Raw genomic sequence first — 25914 nt, 5'->3', positions numbered from 1 at the left:
AGGACCCCAGGATCACACCCTGAACTGAAGGCAGGTGTTCAACCACTGAGCTACCCAGGCGTCCCTTCCATATGATTTCTAAATACCCTGTTTCCCAAGTTGTGGGATCCAGTTCTTCCTTTTTTGCTTTTACATTTCCTGGATAGATGCAACCTTAAGGATGTAACAAGAAGATACATCCTTCCCTTTTGTTTTATTCTGTGGCCTCTGAAATTAGTGCTAAAAGTATATCAGGGTTAACAATAATTCCTCTGGGTTGTGGGTTTTTTTTTTGTGGATAAATTGGCTGGGAAATAACACATTTCAAATTTAATATCTATACGAATGGGCAGGTATTTGGTAAAAAAAGCTAGGCCAATAGCCTGAAGGTCAAATTTTTTCCTTATGACTTATGGTACAGACCAAGAATAAGTTATTTTAAATTCTGTAAACCTCTGTATCACTTTAAATATTTTTAATCTTCCTCTGAATTCTTCTTGTACTATTGATGTGCCTTTCAGAGATAACTATGCTAAAAAAAAGTTTGAGAAGTATTTGCCAACTCTCTGAGGAGAGCAAGGGCTTGACGGTATATTTTGAATTCGAGTTCAATTACTTTATGATAAGGGATTTTCTTTATTCACAAATGAGTGCTGCTGGTGGAAGGTACAGTTCAGCTGTTTATATACTAACGTGCAGCAATTATGATGAAACAAAACTCTGTCGTAACTATGGCAACCAGAATTAAATGAATTCTATTAGAAATACAAAAAGCTACCCCAGTAGGATAGAGTAAATATTATCTCTTATTGATTTATGAAGGTTCCAGATGATGAAAAGTGGTTAATATATTTCTGTCATGAAACACATTTGTTAGGGGTTCTTTTTATTGATAGAGCCATTGTCTATTTAAATAATGTCAGCCAGATATCATTAATTTTTACATCTTTTTCCAATCACTTTTGCCTTCATTACAAGAAGCTATCAGCCTTCCTATTGTCTTCTGTATTTTATTTAGGGTAACAAGGCAGATGCTTGACTTAAGAACCATTTCTGATTTTGTTTGTCCAAAATCTGGCTAGACCAAAGACTGTTAGTATAAGTGGGCTACGTGCTTATTTTGAGGGAGAATTAGATGATTTGGTTATTTTATTTCACTTGTATTTGGTCAAAACATATAACCCTCTTGGCTTCATGTGCCTGGAGCTTGCAGCGGGATTTGTTGGAAAAGGGAAATTAAACTTATAGTAATTTGTTCTGTAAGTAGACTAATTTAAAATTCAATCCAAGTAATAATGTGAGGCTAAAATGGAACAGCATTATGTAGCAAAATTAGAGTTTTTGTGTCCCAGGGGGTTTTGATGTGCAGGTGTCACTGGGGCTCCGCATGCAAAATGCCAGCATGTACTGTACCCACTTCTGCCTTTTGCCTAAAATCAACTTGACACTTTGAGTCTTGATTAAAATGAAAAGGTCACGGGCTCTTTTTTTCCTCCAAAATACTGACAACAGTCAAAAGAATGGAGCATCTGCCAACCAGGATGAAGGAGACAAGACACACACTAGGCATTGGTCCCAAGACCTTTAGAGTTTTGCGTTTCATCATATACATTTCCCTACAGTTGTTCCTGATGACTTTATGCCTCAGTGGAAATGCCACTGTGGTGAGGTAGGAAATGTGTTTCCTCAAATGGAAGTACTCAGTCATAGAAACAAAGCAGAAAATTATGAGAGAGATTGAAAACTTTTAAGACACTTAACTAATTTCCTATTCTTGTCTTCTCTTAACCTCTAAGAATAAGGAATTGTACGGTGGAACTCTTAGGTGTGTTAAATATCTTAATAGCTGGGGTTCATCTTGCTTGTATAATCCATCTTATTTAGTACTACATTTTTTTTCTGTTATTATAGATATTAAAATTCCTGAAATAAGCTACAATCAAGCCAAGCATTTATGTATGACAATAAATATTAGAAGAACCACAGACTTGCCTTACTCCAGTGCTGATGCAGGATTTCTCTAAAGTCTTGGAGTTTTACTGGGGCCTCAGTCCATTATGTCAAAGTAGTCTCCCAGATGCCATTGCAATCTAACCCTTTCTACTTGCATTTCTAAGGATCTTGAGACTCCATCATTTTATAGGCATTTTTATTACACCTCAAAGCATTCCCATGTCAGGTTGACATTCTGCTTCGCATCACAACATATGAGAATTGGAGGGGATTTCAGAGATCACCTCGTCTAAGCTGTTCATTTTACAGATAAGAAATTGAGGCTCAGAGAGGTGAAGTGAATTGCCCAAGGTCACACAGCTCATTAATAGCAGGGCTGGAGCATAAGACCTCTAGTCACCTAACTCTTAATCCAGAGTTCTTTCCATTAAACCTCGCAACCTCCTGTTTTCTCTTAGGTCTAGAGGAATGGACTTGAAGATCCTCCTTCCTTTAGCATATGAATCTACAAACAGAAGGTAAGATTACCTGTTCCCAAACTAGTGCTCCATCCATTACTGCCCATTACGTACCTTCTCACTTCTAGAAGTAAAAAAAGAAATAGTCTGAACATTTTGCTTTTATATTCATTACCTACTCTGTGCCTCTTAGTTGTTCTCGTTTTTTGGTAATGCTTTTACTGATTAACTTGGTCTCTGCAATATAAGATGGTGAAATGCATTATCCTGGGTAAATGTGATGTTATTAATGTGTTTTATTCTAGTTATGGGTCATTATTTCCGATAGATGTAATCGTCCCAGCACTGAGACCTAGCAGGTGGTCTCACTAGAAGTTATAACAGTTTTCTTAATGGTCTGGTAAGAATGTCATTTGCAGGGCAGCAAGGGCAAAGAGAAATTGGTCCCAGAGCTAGCTTGCTTCTGCACTCATTCCCAAGCTTGAGCAAGCAAAAGTAAATACATATTTTCCTACTGATCAGTTGGGTATTTTTTTCCTGCCTATTCATTTTCAGTAAAAGTGATGAGGACCCATGTATATTTATTACTATTTACAGCCTCCCCACTGCCCCACACACACCGATAATATTACAAATGACCCAGCAATGCTTTGCTTTTCTAAATCTTAGAGGAAACAGACCTTTTTGCCTCCTGAGAGGAACCAATACCCAATCAAGCCATGACATATGATTAAATCCAGTTGGCCAGGCAAAAGGGGGACCATGGAGAAGCAGAAATCAAGAGACAACGTTTCCATTAGAGGTATCTTAATTCTTGAGACAGTACAAGATATCATTATGATGAGACATCTATAAATCGTGTATTTAAATGTTAACACTTTCATGTACCTTAGGGGGCATGCACACCAGAAATTATTATAAGATTAAGATAATGATGTGTATGATTGTCCTAAATTTTTCCTTGCACAGAGCATGATCACAGTTGAATGATTTAATGTATAATTACAATCATCCATGTCCAAGTGAAATGAACTGTCCACATTTAGAAAGGGGTCTTGCGGCTGTAAGCATATTCCTGGTTTATTTCAGGAGCTTGCGTGCAAACACGTGTGTGCTGGAAAGGGAGAGAGTGGGGAGATGCATGCACATGTGGAGAGACAGAGTCTGTCCACAGGTTTATGTCCAGAGCATTTGTTAATTTAAATAGCATAGCTGGGACGCCTGGGTGGCTCAGCGGTTGAGCATCTGCCCCTGGCTCAGGGCATGATCCGCGGTCTCAGGATCGAGTCCCACATCAGGTTCCCTGCCTGGAGCCTGCTTCTCCCTCTGACTACATCTCTGCCTTTCTCTCTCTGCGTCTTTCATGAATAAATAAATAAAATCTTTTATAAATAAATAAATACATAAATAAATAAATAAATAAATAAATAAATAGGTAGGTAGGTAGGTAGGTAGATAGATAGATAGATAAATAGCTTCTATAGAGTACCAAGTTAATAATTCACATTCTTTAGTGACTTCTCACTGTTGTGGTTGTATTTTGTTCATTGTGAGGTGAATGTGTGTTTCTCCTTCGGCATTTTAACTCCTTTGGAGTCAAGAGTGCCTTCTAGCTGATGGCGTGCGGGGCGGTTTTGCCATGGCTGTCACCTCCTGCACATGCGTGAATTTAGTGGCATGACTGAAGAAGTGCAAGCCATTGGCATGTTGGTCAACATATCATTCAAGGACTGATTTAAAAAGGACTATGGGATTGTTATCTGAAGCCTTTCCAAGAAAGCACCAATATGAAATCTTAAAGAATGAATAGAAGTAGCTTAGAAAAAAATCCTGGAGACAATAGGGGAGGGACTCCTTTGAGAAATGCTGCATACCACACCCTTGTTTGAGTAAAGAAATGGTTCAGAAGAGCCAATCTCTGCACACAAAGAACTTTTACAAATACCCAAACCAGTTTATTTCATTTACCCTTTCCCTTTTCATGTATAAACAAGAATGCTATGAGAAAAGAAGAAAACCGTGTCTACTTAAGTTTTAAAAGGCCTTTTTCAATGAATCTAAAATAAAAATCCTACAGGACAGGAGAAAAGTTTAACTGGCAATGTTTTTCTTGTGGTGAATAATAATACATCTTAAAATCAGTGGCATTTTAGGGTCAATAAAATATGGCATTGAGTCATGGTGTCAGAGAACTAAATATATCCAATGCCAAGAGGTTTGAAGAACTTGTCTAGCTTCTCATTTCGTATTTGAGGGAGTAAGGCCCAAAGAAACAAAATGAGTTACCTGTGACTACACAGTTCGCAAGTATATGACCATGACAAGCCAAACTTTAGAGGTCACCACTGATGACTGTTGTGAACAAGGCTTATTTAGTGGTTATAACATGCTGTCATTTTTGTCCACACAGCGAGGTTACTTTTTCCATCTTAGTAAGTAAGAATACTGTGTGATCTAACAACATAAAGTGAGAAAGTATACTTGGGAGCCTTCCAGAGTAGATACAAATATGGTGTTCCCAAAAATATATTTTATGCCCTTTGAGGAATGGTGGCAGTTTCTTAATATTTCAGGAAATATTATTTCTGGGGAAAAAAGGATAATATTCCTTTAACATCTAGAGACTTCCAGGTAAGCAACAGGGGGAAAAACTCAGAGGCCTTCTATTTATTAATATTACTGGGGACGTTCCCATGATTTTTAACCTTTGTTGTGCTTCAGAACTCCTCATGCATTTTCCCTTTTGATAATTATTTTAATTCTCAACACAACCAGCCACTATCTATGTGTAGATAGTTCTGAAATCAAGAGATATGAGGCTTATAATGAAAAGGAACAGTCTCCTCTCTTCACTTTGAACTCCAGTTGTATTCCCCAGAGACAGACACTTAATTCTTCCAGTCTTTCCCTTCGCATTTCTAAATGATATCTGTCAAGCAATGGAGGAAGCCAAGACTTCTTTCTTGTACAACCATATGTTTCTTAAACAGCTTTATTGAAGTATAATTGACCTACGATAGGTTGTACAAATTTTAAATGTCCAAATCCATAGGTTTTGGCAGATGCATTGACTTACAAAACCATCACTACAAGCAAGATGGTGTTCCTATCATTCCCACTCAAAATTTCTCTGTGTCCCCCTGTAATTCCACCCTGACACCATTCCCTCTGCAGCAACCTCTGCTCTGATTTGCTGTCTATTGCTATAAATTGCTTGGTATCTTCTAAAATTTTAAATGGAATCATATCAGAGGTACTTTTTTTTCTTCCTGGTTTCTTTTAGAGAGGATCATTATTTTGAGATTCACCTATGCTTTTTTGCATGTATCAGTGGTTTATTCTTTTTTATTGCTGATTAGCATTCCATTTATAGATACACTGTAGCTCATTAATTTATTTACCTGTTGATGGACGTTTGGATCGTTTCTAGCTTTTGGCCATGGTAAACAAGGCTGTGAACAGTTATGTGAAAGTCTTTCTATGGAAATATGCTTTCATTTCTCTTGCATTAATATCTACTAGAGGAATGATTTGGTCATTTGGTAGCAATACGTTTAATTTTTTAAGAAACTGCTAAACTGCTTTTCAAAGTGGTTGCACCATTTTACATGTGTATGAGCATTCCAGGGTTTCTGGATCCTCAACAACACTAGGAATGATCAATCTTATTTTAATCATAGATATTCAAATAGGTATGTAGATATGTTTACTTATGATTTTAATATCCTTTTATCTAGTTGCTAATGATATCAAACAGTATGAATACTATCATAAAAATCACTGAGACACTCACCTTGGCCACAAAATTTGAGGGTGTGCCAAGAAACTCTGTAATCAAAACAAATAATATCTTAGCACATATTAAAAAAAATAAAGAATACAGCAAAATACCCACAATGAGCAAAGTCAACATCTTAAATAAAGACTATATTAATATCCTGATTTTTCCTTTTGCTTCAGATTCCAGTATGGCTTGACACTCCCCTGATGTTAGGGACTTTTTTTTCATGTACTTATTTATTCTCTGTATATTCACTTTATGAAGTATCTATTCAAATCTTTTGCTCTAATTTTTCTTGTAAGATAGTTTTTGTTGCCGAGTTTGAGAATGAATGAGTCCTTTCTACCTATGTGTTAGCAATATTTTCTCTCAGTCTGTGGTTTATGTTTTCTTTTTCTTAACATTAGTGCTTTCAAAGAGAAGAATTTCTTAATAATGAAAGTCAAATGATCAATTTTGTCATTTAACTTTATGGACTGTGCTTTTGGTGTTGAAAGAAAACTTTGCTCAATCAAATACCTCAAAGATTTCCTATTAGAAATATTATAACTTTAGGTTTTACAATAAGGCATGTGATCCATTTTGAGGGTCAATTTTTGTATAGATCAAAGGTTTTTTTTTTTTAAATGCCTATCACTATACAATTGTTCCCATACCATTTGTTGAAAAGACTATCCTTTCTTAACTGAATTGCCTTTGAAAATCTGTTCACTTTCGCAGAATTTTGTTATTTTCCTTAAAAGATATTTTCAGTATTTTAAGTCGTTTATCATTCCATCTGAATTTTAGAATCAGCTTGTCAATTTCTACAGAAAAAGTGCTCAATTTTGACTGAGATTACATTAAATCTATAGATAATCTGAAGAAAAATGGTATCATATCTATAATGAATCTTTTGATCTATGAAGATGATTTATCTCTTGATTTACAAAGGTATCCTTTAATTTCTCTAAGGAATGTTTACAGTTTTGGTGTATAGGTTCCGTATATCTTTTGTCAGATTTATCCCTAAAATTTCATACTGCTCATCATTGTAAATGTTTTTTATTTAAAGTAACTTCAACTTCTGGTTGTTGCTAAAATGTGGAAATGCAATTGATTTCTATATTTTGATCTTGTATTCTGTAATCTTGCTAAACTTATTTGTTAGTTCTAGTAACTTTGTGATAGTCCATAGATTTTTTTCCATAGGCAGTCATGTTGTCCTTTTTTTCCTTCCTTCCTTCCTTCCTTCCTTCCTTCCTTCCTTCCTTCCTTCCTTTCTTTTTTTCTTTCTTTCTTTCTTTCTTTCTTTCTTTCTTTCTTTCTTTCTTTCTTTCTTTCTTTCTTTCTTTCTTTCTTTCTTTCTTTCTTTCTTTCTTTCTTTCTGTATTTACTTAAGAGAGCACGAGCATGTGCATTTGAGCAGGGCGGGGGTGCACAGAGGGGCAGAAAGAGAGAGAGAATCCCAGGCAGGCTTCAAGTCCAGTGCATGGCCCATCACAAGGCTCCATCTCACAACCCTGAGATCATGACCTGAGCTAAAAGCAGGCATGGAATGCTTAACTGACTTAGCCCCCCAAGCACCCATGGCCATATTGTCTTTAAATAAAAAAACACTGGGATCCCTGGGTGGCGCAGCGGTTTGGCGCCTGCCTTTGGCCCAGGGCGCGATCCTAGAGACCCAGGATCGAATCCCACATCGGGCTTCCGGTGCATGGAGCCTGCTTCTCCCTCTGCCTGTGTCTCTGCCTCTCTCTCTCTCTGTAACTATCATAAATAAATAAAAATTAAAAAAAAGTAAATAAAAAATACTTTACTTCTTCCTTTCCAATATGGATTTAAAAAAAAAATTGTTTTACCTGGTTCATTGTACTGGCTAGAACCTTCAATATAATGTTGAATGGATGGGTCTAGTGAACATCCTTGTCTTATTAAAGTTCTGAGAGGGAAATTATTCATATTTTTATCATTAAATATTCCACGAGTTATAGTTTTGCGGGGGATTCCTTCTGTCTTCTTTTGTTTCTAGTTTGCTAAGAAGTTTTAATTAGGTATGCATATTGGATTTTGTCAATTTCTTTTGTGTGCGTGTTTATTGATATGATCATATTACTTTTCATTTTTAGTTTTATGTGGTCAGTTATATTTGATCTACTACTCTTGGGATAAACTGTGATGTATTATATTTTCTATATATTGTTGAATTAGATTTTCTAAAGTTTTATTTTTTTTTATTTTATTTTATTTTATTTATTTATTTTTTTTAATTTTTATTTGTTTATGATAGTCACAGAGAGAGAGAGAGAGAGGCAGAGACACAGGCAGAGGGAGAAGCAGGCTCCATGCACCGGGAGCCCGATGTGGGATTCGATACCGGGTCTCCAGGATCGCGCCCTGGGCCAAAGGCAGGCGCCAAACCGCTGTGCCACCCAGGGATCCCTTTTCTAAAGTTTTAAAATAATGTTTGGATTTATATTCTTGCAAATTATAGTTCTATAGTTTTCTTTTAATATCTGTGTCCAGTCTGGGTACCAATTTGACTAGAATATGACTGGCTTCATAGAATGAATTGGGAATTATTACCTCTTCCTTTATTTTTCTAGAAATTTGAATAAAATTGGTATTATTATTATTTATTGAAGGTTACTAGAATTCACTGGGAAGGTCATATGAGCATGGAATTTTCTGTGGAATCTTTTAACTTAAAATTCAATTTTTAAAAATATTCAGTTTTTCCGTGTCTTTTTTAGTTAGCTTTTGTAGTTTGTATCTTTCAAGCTGTTTTTATATTTCATATACAATGTCAACTTTATTTTATTTTATTTCATTTTATTTTAAAGTTGGGCATGGAGCCCAGCAAGGGACTTGAAATCACAACCCTGAGATCAAGACCTGAGCTGAGATTGAGTCAGATGCTTAACCAAATGAGCCACCCAGGCACCCCATATTTTTCTTGAAATGCTTTTAGAATATATAGCATTGCTACTTCTTTCATTTTTCACATTGTTAATTTACGCCTTCTATCTTTCATTTCTGAACATTGTGTTTAGGTATATGTCAATTTTATGGATCTCCTCAAAAAAGGGTTTTTCTTTTTTCTGTATCATCAATTTCTGCTCTGGTCTTTATTATTTATTTTCTTCTTTTGTTTTAATTTGCTCTCTCTTTTTAGTTTTTTAGAGTGAAAATTAAGGTCATTGATTTGAGACTTTTCTTTTGTTGTAATGCAATTATTCAGTGCTATAAAATAAATATTATTGACATTTAAGAACTACTTTGGCTGCATACCGAAGTCTTGATATGCTGTGTTTTCATTTGACTTCAGTTCAAAGTATCTTATAATTTCATTTTTTACTCATTGGTTATTTAGAGAGTTATTATTTAGTTTCTAAATATTTAAGGGTTGGCCACATATTGATTTGCTATAGATTTCTAATTTAATGCTGTTTTTATAAAGAACATACATGATTTGCACATGTTTCAAATTATTTAGACTTCATTTATGGCCTACAGGGTTGTTCAGCTTAGTAAATATCCCATGTGTATTAAAGGAATGTATATTCTCCTATTATGCAGAGTTATTAGGTCAGGTTGATTGATAGTGTTTTTCAAGCATTCTTTATACTTAATGATTTTCTGTCCACTTATTCTCTCAATTATTGAGAATGGTGTGGAAATCTCTGACTGTAACTGAGGAATCCAGACTGTTTCCATCCTCTGGCTCTGTTATTTCAACATAGCACACTTATTATTCATGACCTGGGAAAGAGAGAGTTTGGAGAACTCCAGCCACTCTTAAAAGTCTTGGACCAGCAGCACCTGGGTGGCTCAATGGTTGAGCGTCTGCCTTTGGCTCAGGTTGTGATCCCGGAATCCAGGGATCGAGTCCTGCATCAGGTTCCAAAGGGAACCTGCTTCTCCCTCTGTCTATATCTCTGCCTCTCTCTGTGGGTCTCTCATGAATAAATAAATAAATAAATAAATAAATAAATAAATAAATAAATAAATAAATAAATAAAATATTAAAAAAATACTCTTGGACCAGAAATGGCCTATCTGGTTACTTACCATTGGCAAGAAATAACTACATGGCCCCAAACAAGGGAATCAGGGAAATATGGGGAAAGGAGGGGCACATGTTGTACTTGGTTAAGGAATAACCATATTTTTTACAATGACTTTTACCCAGAGTGAGAGTTGAAAATACTCGTAGATTTATTATGGCTTAATGTATAGAAATGACTCTTTAGGTTTATTATGGCTTGGAGTATAGAAATGACTCTTTAGTTTTAGACTTGTCACATGCCACACAATGCACATCTTGGACATAACAAGTGACTTGTTTATTATCTTTGAAATATAACTAAAAGTCTAATTTCATGAAATCTCTGGGATGGAACAGGGTCATCCCTGTCTAAAGAAATAATATAGTAATGGACAATTTTCTGTCATGTGCCAGTTTGCTAGTTGTGATATGTAAATAATTTCATGTAATCTTTACAGAAACTCTATTTTTTATCCTAATTTCTAAGATTATGGTACTGAAGTATAGAGATGCGAGTAATTAATACACGGACAGATAGATAAAAAACTGATAAAGCTGTCTTAGATGCTCATATTAAGTCCATTTGATGCCAAAGTCCATTCTATAGGTTTTTCTGTGTTACTAATAAGATGAATCTGTTCTTTTCTGAATCTTGCCAGTTTCTGACAAGTAGGTTCAGGGGGGAAAAAAGGTGAAAACAAGCTAAAATGATGAGTGACAGTTGTGGTTCACTTGAAATGATAAATGAACATACCACGAGATAACTCAGGTATCCCCATGAAATGATTATAAAGTTATGTGATCCATTAGAAGCATATTAAGATAGCTATCTTCAACTCTTTGGAGGACTCCTACAAGGAGAGAGATTACAGTGGTTATATGTGGCCTCATATGGGGAAATTTTATTTTATTTTATATTTATTTTATTTTATTATTTTATTTTATTTTATTATTTTATTTTATTTTATTTTATTTTATTTTATTTTATTTTATTTTATTTTATTTTATTTTATTTTATTTTATTTTATTTTATTTTATATGGCTCCATGTGAGGCCATATATAATCAGTTTGTATAGCACACATGACTGATACACACATATATGCACTTGGATGTATTTATACACACATACATATATAAGTTAGAGTATGTCGAGTGTATGTTACATGTACATGTATGTGAGTATATAGGCATATATACATGCATGTGTGTGTGTGGGGGGGTGTTTTCCATGCTCAGAAGATTCTTGGGTTTCTTAATCCCCAAACTGCTATGTAGAGAAAAGAATACCTCCCTGAGGAATCAGTATCTTGAAGATTCCGAGCTGATTCTTCCAACCTCCAGTGGAGGATGTCTTGCCAGGGGTAACTGGAACTGTTTTCCTGGTCACAATTGCGGAATGCCTCACCTGTGAAGTATGGTTATTATGTTTCTGTATGAAGGTGAATGACCTATAACTCAAGAAACCTCAGACAGAAGGGAGATACTAAGATCTTTCATGTAAGCGACAGAAACATAATTATCACTCTTCAAAGGTGAGATTGAATTTATTTTTATTTCATTGTGAAAGTGGTGTGTAAAAAGAGTGAAATAATATGAGTCACAAATTAACCTCACTAACATGAATGGAAAAATCAGCAGGAATGAATTAAGCGCTATTATAAATTGAACTTGAATCTCTTTTCAGTGTTTGGTAAAGTTTTGTTTAACTTTTGCTTCAGTTTTTAAACAATCAACTCTCAAGTTTCTGCTGCTTGAAAAGTTTAAATACAGTAAGATAGCTTTTAGAGCATGATAGATGTATCAGAACAAGGAAGTGTTAAAAATGACAGGAAAAATGATCTGCCTTCTTGTACATTTTAGTTTTCGCTTTCTAAACTTTCCATCACATATATCTTTTTGGGGTATTTAATCTCCTTTTTTTCCTTCTGAGTTGACATGTTGCTCTCTTCTTTTCCTCATAGCTTGTTCAGACATCCCCCCCGCCGCCCCTTTCTGTTCTGTGCAATTAACACTTGAGCAAAACCATGTATGGTACTCTGCAGTTTTTATATCCGTGAATAGAATGAAAATCTGTGTCTGCTCTTTTAAGCTCTTAGAGTTTACACTTGATTTTAGGGCTTGACAGTCACCTTTTAGCAGTTCTGTTTTCTAAAGGTAACACTAAACAAAGATCAAGTCTAGAATAGAATTAGTGATAGATGCCATATAGATTCCAAAGCAAATGGAAGCAATTTAAGGAGTATTTTCTGTAGGGGAGTATCAAAAATATTTCATTAATGGGATGCTCATGATTTTTTTAAAGTCCTTTACTATGATAATTATGTGAGATGATACAAAATTTAAATTGCGTTGATTTGTAACAGTATCTCTAATTTCTATCTCTATCTGCATTCATCTCTATTTCTTTTTTTTAAAAGATTTTTATTTATTCATGAGAGACACACACACACACACAGAAAGAGAGAGAGAGAAAGGGAGAGAGAGAGGCAGAGACACAGGCAGAGGGAGAAGCAGGCTCCATGCAGGGAGCCTGACGTGGGACTCGATCCGGGGTCTCCAGGATCATGCCTTGGGCTGAAGGCGGCGCTAAACCGCTGAGCCACCCAGGCTACCCTCATTCTCTATTTCCGTCTCTATTCTTGGAAAATCCATAGTGCCCTTGGATGTGAATTCAAATCAGTTCAGTGACTATAATCATATTAACGAATCCGGGATGAGAATTTGACCACCTCTACAACCTATGAAGTACTGACATTTTCAAAGGGCTGAAGTTCACGTCCAAACGAATGGAGCTGTTAAAGAAAGATGCACCCATGTGTAGCCACAGGGTATGCTCTATATTGTTGAATTAATGCTTACTTAATTAAGTGAGGGTCACGGTCATATGTTCAGTAATACCTGGCTGCTTTTCTGTCCTTAGTAAATAGGATGAAAAAACAATTGCTAAAGTGGATGTACTTTTGTGGTTGTCATTGTCTTTCAATATTTTCAGACCCTAAGCGTTGAAAACTCCTAAAGACTCTTAAGCTTTCGGTAGAAAAGAAAGGTAGAAAATAAAGGGGCAGCTTAGAAGACTGGGTTGGAGATTACTAGAAGTCATGCATGTTTGTATTTTGATCTGTAGCTTTGTCCAGCTGTGGATGGCATCTTCAGAGAGATAATTTTAACTGGTAGCTTGCTTTCCATAGAGAAATATCACGACACATACTGTCTGTCCATGGACATACCTGTGTGAAGTAACTGGCAGATGCATTATGCAATTTAAGCCTCTTATGTTACTCTCTGTGGCTACTTGCCCTGTCTGCAGCTCCCTCATCAGGCCATGCAATTGCTACCGTGCTCCTTACCCCCAGCATGTCCATATACACACCTGAATTTGTCCAACTTCCTCTTGGCCTTTCCTGCCCATGCTTGCGGGTTGATCCGGGTTTTCTCCTCTCCCAGACAACACCTTGCTTATTCTCCCGACTGTGGGATCATCTGTTCCTTTCTGGCAATAGCTGTGCCCACTCTTCATATCTGGGGGAGGTAGTGAGAGCAGAGGACCCCCCCATTTATACCAGCGCTCTGTGTGCCAAGTATGAGATGTTTCCCTGACCGACCAGATGTGTGCACAACTCGGAGGCCCCAAAGAAAGTAAAAATGCTGTGGTATTTCTTTTTGAAATTTGGGAAGACAGAGCAATCTGACATATCTCAGTGCTCCTCTAAAGGGAATATAGGCAATAAGAACTGAAGCTCTGACTGATCCCTGAGAATTGGACAAAATAATGAGAGCTAAGTCACAGAAGGATCTCGACAAGAAGCCAAGCTAAACTGGGAGGTACCCCGGGAGTCCTTACAAATTTCTGGTGCCTATCTTATCAGATCAGTATTAGGGAGCTTCTCAGAAATCACCTGGAAATATTCATTTGTAAATGGGAAGAAAACTCGGGCAGAGAAATACAAGATGTTGGCAGCAAGTCTTCTGAGTCAGACTAGTAGAGATGTGATTTCCTGGGTGAGAAATTCTGCTTTTAGTCCCTGAGGGATGACCAAGCACTGATTCAGTTTATCAAATTGTGCACCCAGATTTTTGTAATGTGATTGGGGGGACAGTCTTTTTACTCAGTTATTTTGTCGGCCCACCAGCCTTGAGCATTAGAGGAGCCCCATGGGGCCAAAGGAAGGTAAAGGACACTGTTATCTGTGTAGCACCTGTTATGTACCAGCACTGTGCTGGTACCAGAACCTTCCCTGATCCCAGTGTGCACAGTAGCTCTCAAATGTGGGAACTTACTCTCACTGTTTGGATGAGACTCAGAAGAAGTGAGTATGTTTCTGGTGCAGTTCCTCAGCTCCACCACGAAGGTCAGAACAGGCTGATAGGAGAGTCCACCAGAGCTCGTTTAACACAACACATGTGAGAAGTATTGTGGGCTCAGCTTCTCTGTGGTTTTACTTTGTTTTGACCTTCAAAGTTATGCAGTAGGGTAAAGTATCTCGACTCTAACTTTGTAATTAAAACCTTGCAAGTTTTATGACTTAAAATATTATTTTTTTAATGAATCAATAACTTTGAATTCAAAAGTAAAGGACATTATAAAAGGATATAGAAAGTAGCATCCTCATTTGGTAGTTATGGAGGAACAGGCTATCACGGCAGGGTAATGAGGTTTTTGTATTCTGATACTGTGGGTTCAAGATGAATTTTACTCTCAGGTAACTATATCTTAACCCTCTTACCTCTTCTTTAACTCTTCCCTCTACTGACAGGGTGGTGCTTGTACAAATCCTGGGCTCTGAAAGCTGGAGAGTGGCCGGTGGGTCTGCTCTGTGATTTCCCCCCTCTCTGTGAGTGTGTGGGCCCCATTCCCAGCTTGGAGCTGCTCAGCTTAGGTTCAGTAAGGTTTTCCTCTTGACTTCACATAAAACACCAGATGTGAGCTGCTTGAATTAAAGTGCATTGGAAGTAGAGAAAGGCAGAAATAATATCTTAGCCAAATCACATCCTTTTCTCAAATCTTTGAATTTGTACTGTGTGTTTTATGTTTCTGGCATTGGTATATCTCTTTCCTTTCCATTCAAATAATTAGAGTGTGCCTCTCTGCTGAGGAGTTGGAGGCTTGGCTTTACTTTCCTTCTGCTTGTCTCAGAGAAAAGAAAATCCTGTCTGTTGGCCCCTTTGATACTCTTTCTGAATTTTTGGCTACTTCAGGAATAGAATAACTAAGCACAGTGAGCCTGCCCTCTTGCTGCTCCTGCCCATGCCCACATCTCTGTGAGGTATGCAAATGATGTAGGTGCTTCCCCCTGCAAATTACCTGGGGGCCATGTTACGTTTCTGAGATTTGTTTGTTTGGGAACAGAACAATGATGCACACTAGTGCATCACTAGACCCTGTATTTCTGGAAAGGGTGGCGGCTTGAGGATGGAAGGGACAGGTGTCTTCCTTCCCCACTCTGCAAGCCCAGTGGAGCCTCCTGTGAAATCTTTGTTCTGCTTGATGGGAGGCTCAGGTGAGATGGGCATGTAGGGAGGGATGGATTTGGCTGTGCACTCTCAAGAAACTCACACTTCATCTCCTTTATTTACTTGATTAGGAGGCATGCTACCTCTCTCTCCAACCCTAATCCTTTAAGAGGCTATCCATCTGATATTTCCATTTGCTTACTATTTTCTCACTCTAAAACAGAGGTACCGTGGACAAATGGCAAGATGAAATGAAGTGGAAATTTCACTGATTCTATTCATGAGATCAGAACTTCTAATTTGGGGGAAAAGAAAAAAAATTTACTTTTAGTAAGTCTTCCTGCCATGAACTGGATATTTGTGCCTCCCTAAATTAGTATATTGAATCCTAATGCCTAATGTGACGGTGTTTAGATGTATGGCCTTTGGGAGGTTATCAGGTTGTGACGGTTGTTGCCTTCATGAATGGGGTTAGTGACTTTATAAAATGACCTGTGAGATATCTCATGCTCCTTCCACCAGGTGAGGACACAGTGAAAAGAGAGCCCTCTAACAAGCAGGTCCTCACTAGACGTGGGATCTGCTTGAACCTGCCAGTGCCTTGATCTTCATCTTCTCAGCCTCCACAAATGTGAGATATAAAAGTTTATTGTTTAAGCCAGCCGGTATATGATATTTTTGCTAAAATAGCTCAAACAACTTAAGGCACTTCCCTACTTGGGGAGCCTAAAGTTTTTTTTTTTTTCTTTAATAGTTGTAACTATTCCAGGCCACTAAGGAATCATAATTTAGCCCACTTGCTAGGGGAAGCACAAAGATTTATAACACTAACTAATCATTGTAATTAAAAAATTATTTTGAATTTGGAAAACACTTTTCAAATTATAAAAAAATCTCATAAACATTTTATCATTTTATATGTGGGCATGCATGCAAATACATAAGTATGAACATATCTCCATGGCTCTGTCTCCCAGGGGAATGTAGCATACCTATGAAGTAGAATCCGTTAGGATGCTTAGAAATCTAAGTGGTTTTCAAAGAAGTTGGCTGGATTGACTAGTGGAATCCATCTCAAATACCAAATCTTTCACTAGATAAACACATATAAGTCCCATTACTCCTGATATTTTAGTGTAACCAGGGTGAGAATTTGAGGAAGGAACTTTGCCGAGAGGAAGCGAAAGGTGATGATCAAGAAAATAATCCAGTCCATTGAGAGTTGGGGATGAGTTGTTAGAGGGTGGCACTTGGCTCTGATTTCATGGATAAGTAGAATAAAATGCAGTTTGTGCTTATTTTTCTCCTTGGCAAGACAAATAAGACCGAAAGAAAATAACTTTTGGACTAAAGCAGAATCTTAATAAAAGCCACGATAACAATAAATTGGAAGCAGAGTTTAATTATTGTTTTTCTTTGCATGATTCGCTCTTTGCCTTCTTTGTAAACTTCCTAGCACTTAGTTCTGATTCTTCTTTTATCCTTCATCTGCTGATGTTATTTACATACAGAATTGTGATGTGTTTACCATATTATTAGAATAGAACTGGATTTTAATTAAATATCAATTCAGGATCACAGCTTCAAGCTACTTGCCAACACTGATGGTGATCAATAGATCTTGAACAAAGAAGATAAACAGATTTTCTGAATAGTCAAATATATTTCATTTCCCTCTCTTCTTCCTTCTGCAGTTTCCCTGGTGTCCTGTTCCCTTCTCGACTAGTTCACTCATTCTCCTTCTCCATCCCTCCACCTGCTTATATTTTCATATGCTGCATATATTTAATTTCCTGTGTGCTTTTCACTCATTCTATAGCGTGCATTCAAACATGAGGAACCGGAGATGTTGAGTGCCAGATCATCACGTTTGCTAATTCACAAATCTACTTCCAGTTGCCAGTTCCTTTGGATTAGGCATCTTTGAAACAGTTTCTATTATATGCTTGTTTCGGAATTAGAAAATGTTATTTGCTTGATTGTGTATTTATTTTACAACAATTAATTCACCCTGGGCTTTTATTTGGAAAAACCACTGCCTGCAAGAAGTAAACAGTTTTAAGTATTCTCGAATATTATACCTAATTATCCCTTTATTTTTGTAATTGTACACCATTCCCTTCCAAGTTTAGCATTTTGGTTGATTTAACTCTTGCAGAAATTAAAGCTCTTTGTGAAAAATGTTGCTTAGGAAAATTTAGGATTGTGGATTTGAAAGAGCTATGCTGAATCGGACATATGGTTCATGGAATAAGATCTTTGCCTATGCCCTGTAACAAGGTCCTGATGGATTTGTTGGTATGCACTAATTTACTTCTGTTACTTATGCATGAATCTGGAAGATTCAGTTGAGATATAAAACCAGTGCTTTACTAATAGCCCAGTGAGTGTATTTAGGGAAAGGAAAAATGGTGGGATTAAAAAGTAGAAGTTGAGGAGTCATAGGAACAAAAGAAAAAAAAAAAGATCTTATTGTGGCAAGCAAAACCTGAAAGAGTAGAAGACTCTTTAGTAGAAGAAAGAAAGGGCACACTGAGTGAGGCTGTTCAAAAATTAATTTTAAAAATAAATCATAGAGATCACATTGGAAGTCTTGGAGACCATTTTTCTTGCTACTGTAACCTTTGGAATCATAACTAAATTATATGTAATATTTAAAAATCAATAAATAGTGCAAGCCAGAGAGGTTGAATGGCAGAGGGAACTATGGAAGGCAAGTGGAATAGAGCCTTCAAGCAATATTAATGAGACAGATGACCAAACAGAATCGATGATCAAATTGCCACCTAGAAGAATGTTGGGGGTAGAAGTTAATTTAACAAAACCTGCCACTGTTCTTTACTTGTTCTTGCTGGCTTAAGAATCAGACCTTTTGGGACGCCTGGGTGGCTCAGTGGTTGAGCGCCTGCCTTTGGCTCAGGGTGTGATCATGGAGTCCCGAGATCAAGTCCCACATCGGGCTTCCTGCATGGAGCCTGCTTCTGCCTCTGGTCTCTGCCTCTCTCACGAATAAATAAATAATTAAAAAAAAAAAAAGAATCAGACCTTTTGAAATTCTAAACTTTCTTAATCCATCCATCTAGGCTGTTTGTCTTCACACCCCCACAGTTCTGGTGATGGATATAAGGGACTCACATCCTCCTAGAGGACAATTTCACAAAAACCTTGTAAATGCATGATTCAATCAAACATTGATTAAACTTTAATCAAATGATAAATTATCTTTTTCTAAAAATTTTTTTTGGAATGGAAGAAGAGTTACCAATGGAAGTGTTAAAATGCTACTGAAATCCTTAAGGGAAACGCTCCTGGGTCACCCATTCATGGCAAGACCTTGGTACCTTCGGAGCTCATTCATTGCAGGAGTTCACTGGTTAGGTTGATGGCCCACAATGGCCATTTTGGGGTAGACTATTTCATGAACAAAACACAACTTGCTCAAACACTATAGGCATATTGGCATATTTTTTTTTGTCAAAATTAGAAATGTGTCTGTTGGTGAGAAGTAATCACCTTATGAAATGAGTCACAAAGTAGCAGGTTAACACCATCATTTAGAGAAAAGCAGAAGTAGCTTTATATGTGTATAACCCCTCTACACGCCCTCACCTCACTAACATTACACATACATGTGTACCTATCCACACATTCACATCTCTGGATGTATATAAATACTGAGGTAGCTTTCTTATAAACACAGAAAAGATGAACTTTCCAGGTAAGTGATGACTTTTATTGGTTGACATTTAAGAAGCTTATGTCAGGTAAGGAAGTGTTTTGTCGAGTAGCTGATTGAGCCCCCTTTAGTGTGGCTGCATTTGAAAATTATTTTTGCTTTTTTTTTTCTAACAGGAAGAACTGTTTCCTACATGGGACACTTTTCCTCCCACCTCTTCTCTACAACTTGTAGATTTAAGTGAAATGAATCCTGGACAGACCATCAATCATTATCTGTGGGCACTAGAAACAGATAAATCACGACATTATGAAACTCGAAAAGTTATCCATTAACTCCAGGTAGGTAGATGGTCACACCTTTCTCAGATGATTAGTAATTAAAATACTTATGGAGGATAGATCTTTATTCGACTTGTCTAACTTATTTTCAGGCTAGATAGAAAGAGGGTTGGGGTGAGGGTGGGGGGGGATACAAACAGTTAAATTGTAGGCATATAAGAAAAATAAAAATATTTTCAACTTTTCACACTTGAAATACTCTATCCTCAAGCAGAGTAATAGTCTTACTTTATTCAAAGCAAAATGAAGTAAAAGGTTGGTACCTTAATATTCTAGATCCATATTGTGGATGAATTGGCATGTCAAATTTTTCCAAAATTAGGGTTATTCTCTTTACCAGTGAAATAACACAAGGTAAAATATATGGTTTGGTATTTCTGAGAAAATCTATTATAAGCAACTTGGGATCATTCAGATTGAGGATATTTGGCTTTAAATGAACATGTTTCTGCATCACATAGAAGATGAAATCACACCTTACTTGGGAGTTATTTATGTTTCAAAACACTGTCCTTACAAGTCTACTTGCTACTTAGAATGCCTATCATTAGAGTCACTTTCTGCTTTTTTTAAATTAAAACTTGAGAAAGCCCCTCTTTAAGTATAAATATGTGCCCCAGGAGGACAGATTCATTAATCCCTCGTATTTTCATAAAGAACTCTGCACCGAAGGATGAAAATGACATGCAAATGCCAAAGAAAGGAATTTTGTCAGGCAGTGTAGTGGGCAACAAGATTACTTTATTCATCCTTCAAAACAATCCTAGGGATTATTATTATTATTTCCATTTTACAGATTACAAAAATGTGAGATTAAATAATCTGCCTAAAAAATCACACTATTGGTAAATCTGTTCTTTTTCTTTCGTATCTCTGCGTAATTAGTATTTTTTTTTTTAAAAGTAAGAATGCGGTTAAGAGGAAAGCTTTGTTTCTTTTGAAATCTTATCAGCCTACCAACACCCTGTGGAGAAAATTCATGCAGTTGAGATAGAATATTGGTGGGTTCAAGCAGCCTATGTAGTATTTGGAGCAGCCACTCTTGTGGCTGCTACAGAGGCTGCTTCTCCTGAAGGCTCTTGTTTTAGAATGTGAGGGGGTGGAAGCAGGGAGTGAAAGGTGACTGAGAGGTCAGAATCACACAAGTTTACCTGAGAAGTGCAGAGTGCTCATGGGAGGCTAAAGGAGAGAAACCAAGTTCGCCACTGATGTTCTGTTGTAAGGAAGACAGACAGAGGAACTCAAACTCATCAAGGCAGAGCACTTCTGCTTTTGCTTTTGGAGAAGGAGCAATACCAGAAACAAAGTGGGGTTTACAGAGAATGTCTATGTAATAATAATTTTCATGTCCAAGGTGGTGGCAATTTTTTTGATAATTTGTGTTAAAAAGGAATTTGAGTTTCTCAAAAGGGAAGGCTGAGAGGATGACTTAATTACTATCTTCAAGTACATAAGGGATTGTTACAGTATTTGGAAGATGACAACCAGCTGTTCTCTGTCTCTAAGAGGAAAACAAGAGAAAATGAATTTGCAAAGTGGCAAGGACTTAGACTAGAGACAAAAAAAGAGCTTGATTATTATGTGTTTTCTTCACCACAGGGCTATTAAGTGCTGAAAGAAGTAACTTGTGTATCTGGGGGAATCTGTGGACTTTTCTAGACTTCAGTTTAGAGTGAGCGTCATCTGGTCAGTCCACTCCTCCCTCTAGGCCAAAGGTAATACAGTATTGAGGACCCAGTTATTAGGAACACATTTGAGATGGCTTTCGTGCTGCATGACTTTTATGATTTCTTTTGGATCCTCTTCCATACTTAGAAGTCTATTGTTTAAAAAAATCATTCCAGGTAAAAAGTAGTTTTTTAAACCTGATCATGACATTGATAATGGAATTTAATACTTCTCTTTTTCTTCACTAAGATTCAATTTCTCACTAAGACTCAATGGTAGAAAAATGCCATAGGAGTCTTAAATTATCAGGGAACTTCCCAATATGTGTATCCTGCTGCCTGGTCATCAATGATATGGGGTTAATATGTAGATAAAGAAAGTTCTTATAGTATTAGGGCCTTTCTTGTTTTACTTTTGTTCTAATGATTTTTAGAAGAAGATTTTCTTGGTAAGTTGAAGCTAACAGCTATAATTCTTCTACCTAGAGAGGAAAAGATTCAGGAAGATGTTTGATGATTCTGTCAGAGCGTTGTGTGTTTTTAAGCCCTAACTGGTAAACTATAAAGTGATGCAAAATCACTTTGGATGACTCCATATAAACAAAGAGTAACTTTGGCCCTCCAGGCAAAGTAACCAGTCTGGATCTTTTTTAAAGAACGTAAGAATTTAAAACCATGTTGAAATAAAAACAGAACTTTTGTTATCTTAAACTTACACTTTCTCCATATGTTTTTTAATACTTTCCTTTTTTTCTGGTTTAATAAAGTCATATAACATATAACATAAACACATTGACAATGTGATTTAATACATATGTATATTTATATTTTAAATAGCAGGAGATATACATAGGTAAATTCTTTCCCAATCACCTTTGGTCAAAAGACAGGTTTCAAATAGTGGCTTAAATTTTTGAAACCCTAAATGATGGTAAGGATTCACTTCTTAGAGAATAGGATTTGTGCCTTTTTTGACAGCTTTGTTGGCAGTATTAACTAAAAAAGTAAGGTATCATCTAGTTCTAGTTTGTAGGTATTCATATATTATATATAATATATATACATATATGAAGAGATGAGGAAATGCCATTTTAGAAATCCAGTGATGTTATTTTGTCATAAGGAAACCTTCATTTCACTTAACACTATAAAATGGCCCTCCATGCACGTTATAATGCCAATATGAGTTGTTTACCTGTCTGCTAATAGCGATTAGATTTCTTGTTAATGATCAGTTTGTAATTGAATGCTGCTAGCTAGTCATTAAAACTCAAGAGATCAGAGGAAACAATTTCTCAAGCTTGTGGCATCTTGCTCTGGAGGCTTTAAAAACAGCTCCATGTATATGTTTTTCCTTTTTTTTTTAAGATTTTATTTATTTATTCATGAAAGACATAGAGAGAGAGAGAGGCAGAGACACAGTCAGAGGGAGAAGCAGACTCCATGTAGGGAGCCTGACGTGGGACTCGATCCTGGGCCTCCAGGATCACACCCTAGGCTGAAGGTGGCGCTAAACCACTGAGCCACCCAGGGTGCCTATGTTTTTCCTTTTAAATTTGTTACTAGAGTAGAAAGGTAGTCAGTCACTGCTGTTTTGTTCACTATACATACTTCATTAAAATAAGCCGGCTCCTTACAGAATTTCTATTTTAAGAGAGCTAATAGAGATATCAGTCTATGGTATGTACTGAAAACCAGGAGGATGCCCAAAATGTTTTCAAATTTAACTCTACAGACTTATACTGAAGTGCTCTAATGTCTGTCTTAGAATGGAACTCAGTCAGGGTAGAGGACCTGACTTGGCCAACACTTTCTATCCTCTTTTCGTAGCAAATTTGATTTTTATACTTTAAGATGGCATTTTGATATTGTTATTTTTCTCCACAGTTTTACCAGTTCCCTCCCCACCCCAGGTTATACGTAGAGGTTGAGACAATAAAAGGAGATAGGGACGCCTGGGTGGCTCAGTGGTTGTGTGCCTGCCTTCGGCCCAGGGCGTGATCCTGGAGTCCCAGGGTGGAGTCCCGCATCGGGCTCCCTGCATGGAGCCTGCTTCTCCCTCTGCCTGTGTCTCTGCCCCTCTCTCTGTGTCTCTCGTGAATGAATAAATAAAATCTTTAAAAAATAATTAAAAAATAAAAAGAGATAAACCTCACCTTTTCATCTCTCAGTCCAGTGATAGAGTAGGGAGATTGAGGGGATTCCCTCCTTTGAAGAACACTGGAAAAATCGCAATAACAGACCTTTCATCCCAGTTTGAGGTTTGCAGGGCTCCACTGTCTCCCAACCTTGGGCCAATGTTTGGACAACTGGAACATAGGCACAGTTCTTATTAGGAATTGTGCCCTGGCTCCCAAACACCCGAATCTCACCCACTTTGCTGTTACGCAAACTCTACACTTGGTGTATACAAGAGTACACTTGCTATTATATTTCATAAATATTCCTCAATGCATACATATGTACACACACAAATATACATGCATACACTTATAGGAACATCATTCACAGGGCTTTCGAATTTCTAGGGGCGTTAGGTGATGTTTTCAGGACCTGATGAGAAAATTTCTCATTCTGCTCCAGTCAATAAAGCAATGAGTTTTCCTGAGTCTTCTCAAGGGCTGATTGCTAGGCAGAATAAATTCTTTAAAACTTTTTTGCCCTTTAACTTTATTAAATGCCTGACATTTAACAACATTAGCTGATGGCAGAAGATGAGTCCTGCTCCGTGTGCTGTATCCTGGAACATGATGCAAGACATAAAAAGAAATCTGGACGGAAATGTTGCCATTAGTTTGGAAGTTGCTGTTTAATCTGAGTTATTTTGGGGAGGAAAATGACTCACAGAAGCTAAGTGTTCCTACAGATTGTGATATTGTAGGAGGCTGGCATGGCTCTTCATTAATCTTATTTCAATTAGAACTCTTCACAGCCCACAATTAGAATGTTGCTGCTGTGATGAATCCATACTGTACATGTAGCAGAGACTGTTTTCTAATGAAGAAAAACAGGCCGCTTGGCATTTTAAAGACAAATTTCCATTTTGGGTAATTCAATAAATGCTTATGCTTTGCCTATTCTCTCTCCACACGCTTAGAATTGTCCCTCAAAGCTAGCAAAAGTTTTCAATTAATCCTAATCATGTCAACATAACTCCGGTACATCTTCTAGAATGTGCCTTAACCGTGATGGAACGCCTCTGTAATAATGTGACACTTGTATGTAGTTTAGCCTAGAATTTTGCAACCTTGGTGTTAAAGGACCAGATAGTTAACTCTTGAGGCTTGCAGGCTGAATGATCTGTATTGTGACTCCTGCACCCTGTTATTGCAGCTCAAAAGCAGCCAGAGACAATTAGTAAACAATGAGGCATGTCTGTGTTTCAACACAGATTTATTCACAAAACTAGGTAGCTGGGCCTATGCGACATAGTTTTTGATATCCCCTCCCCAATCCACCCCTGCTTATCCATCTTCTGGAGCTCGAGCATCTGCAAAAGAAGTTACCACTCTCACAGGTCCACCTATATTGTCTATGTTCTTGAGTCGAACTCATGCTTATAATCCTGCTTTTAATACTTTTTTAAATGCTTTTAATTACTTCCATTTTCTGGGTGACTCTGGAACATTTTGTATGAATTTATATCTTAATACATATATTTTTTTTCCTTTAAAGATGTACTTATTTTTTTAGAGGGGGGAGAGGAGCAGAGGGAGAGGGAGAGAGAGAATCTCAAGCAGGCTCTGCACTGAGTGCAGAGCCTGACACGGGGCTCAATTTCATGAACCGAGTTCACAACCTTGAGATCACAACCCTTTGATCATGATGCGGAGACCATGATCTGAGCCAAAATCAAGAGTCAGGGACTTGGCCAACGGAGCCACCTAGGCACCCCATACATATATTCCTTCACATCTACTTCCCACCGATGCAAATTGGACAAATTGTCATCCTCCTTTTCCTTTCATAATTTCCATCTCTACAGCATGACTTTTCTGAGGCATTAGAAGTGTCAAGATGTGACAACATGAACATTACTTTTTCTTTCAAATATTCAAGTGATTGGCAAATATTTCCTGTGACAAGCACCGTGGTAGGCATCATAAAAGAAAATGTACATCTTCGCTCTTGAATAGAAACAGAGAAATAAACTCTCAAAGACAGCAGGGGCCAGAGATCATGAATTTCAGGATCTCATTTCAGACTTGCAACCCTTTTGAAGAGGCTACCTTTGCAGTCATTAGACAGTAAACATTATGAAGCTGTTACAAGTAAGTATTAAGTATTGACGTGCACATGCTAAGGACCTGAAGGATGACTTCTCCATTAGCATTAATCATCTGTGATATACCCGGCATGACACTGTACGCTGGGACAAAAGAGGACTAAAACAGCAGCTCACAGGGGCAGACTTGTACTTGAGATGAGGAAGACAAAAGAGAGAAAGCTTAATATAGTGAGCACAGGTCAAGAAAGGTTTGCTAGGGGTGGCATTTGACCCGAGGTTTGCCGACCGCACAGAGAGCATGAAGAGACGGTCCATACAAAAAAGACAAGAAAAGCCACTGAAAGTTACCTA

At 37.2% G+C, this 25914-nt stretch overlaps 1 long non-coding RNA gene across 9 annotated transcripts in view; it reads left to right on the top strand.

Annotated features, from left to right (window-relative positions):
* The window catches only part of LOC144287966 (uncharacterized), an 846727-nt gene that overhangs the window by 150059 nt on the left and 670754 nt on the right, over positions 1 to 25914 (top strand). For 8 of the 9 annotated variants that reach the window (XR_013355881.1, XR_013355880.1, XR_013355876.1 and 5 more), the window contains 3 exons: positions 2391 to 2450; positions 3060 to 3192; positions 19504 to 19668. This is a non-coding gene — a long non-coding RNA (uncharacterized LOC144287966). The remainder of the gene's footprint in view (positions 1 to 2390; positions 2451 to 3059; positions 3193 to 19503; positions 19669 to 25914) is intronic. The other variant, XR_013355883.1, reaches the window with a different exon arrangement.

The sequence above is a fragment of the Canis aureus genome, chromosome 17 (assembly GCF_053574225.1).
Source record: "Canis aureus isolate CA01 chromosome 17, VMU_Caureus_v.1.0, whole genome shotgun sequence".
Taxonomy (NCBI): Eukaryota; Metazoa; Chordata; class Mammalia; order Carnivora; family Canidae; genus Canis; species Canis aureus.
Note: the sequence above shows the minus strand (reverse complement) of the source record. Positions and strands in the feature narration are given on the sequence as shown.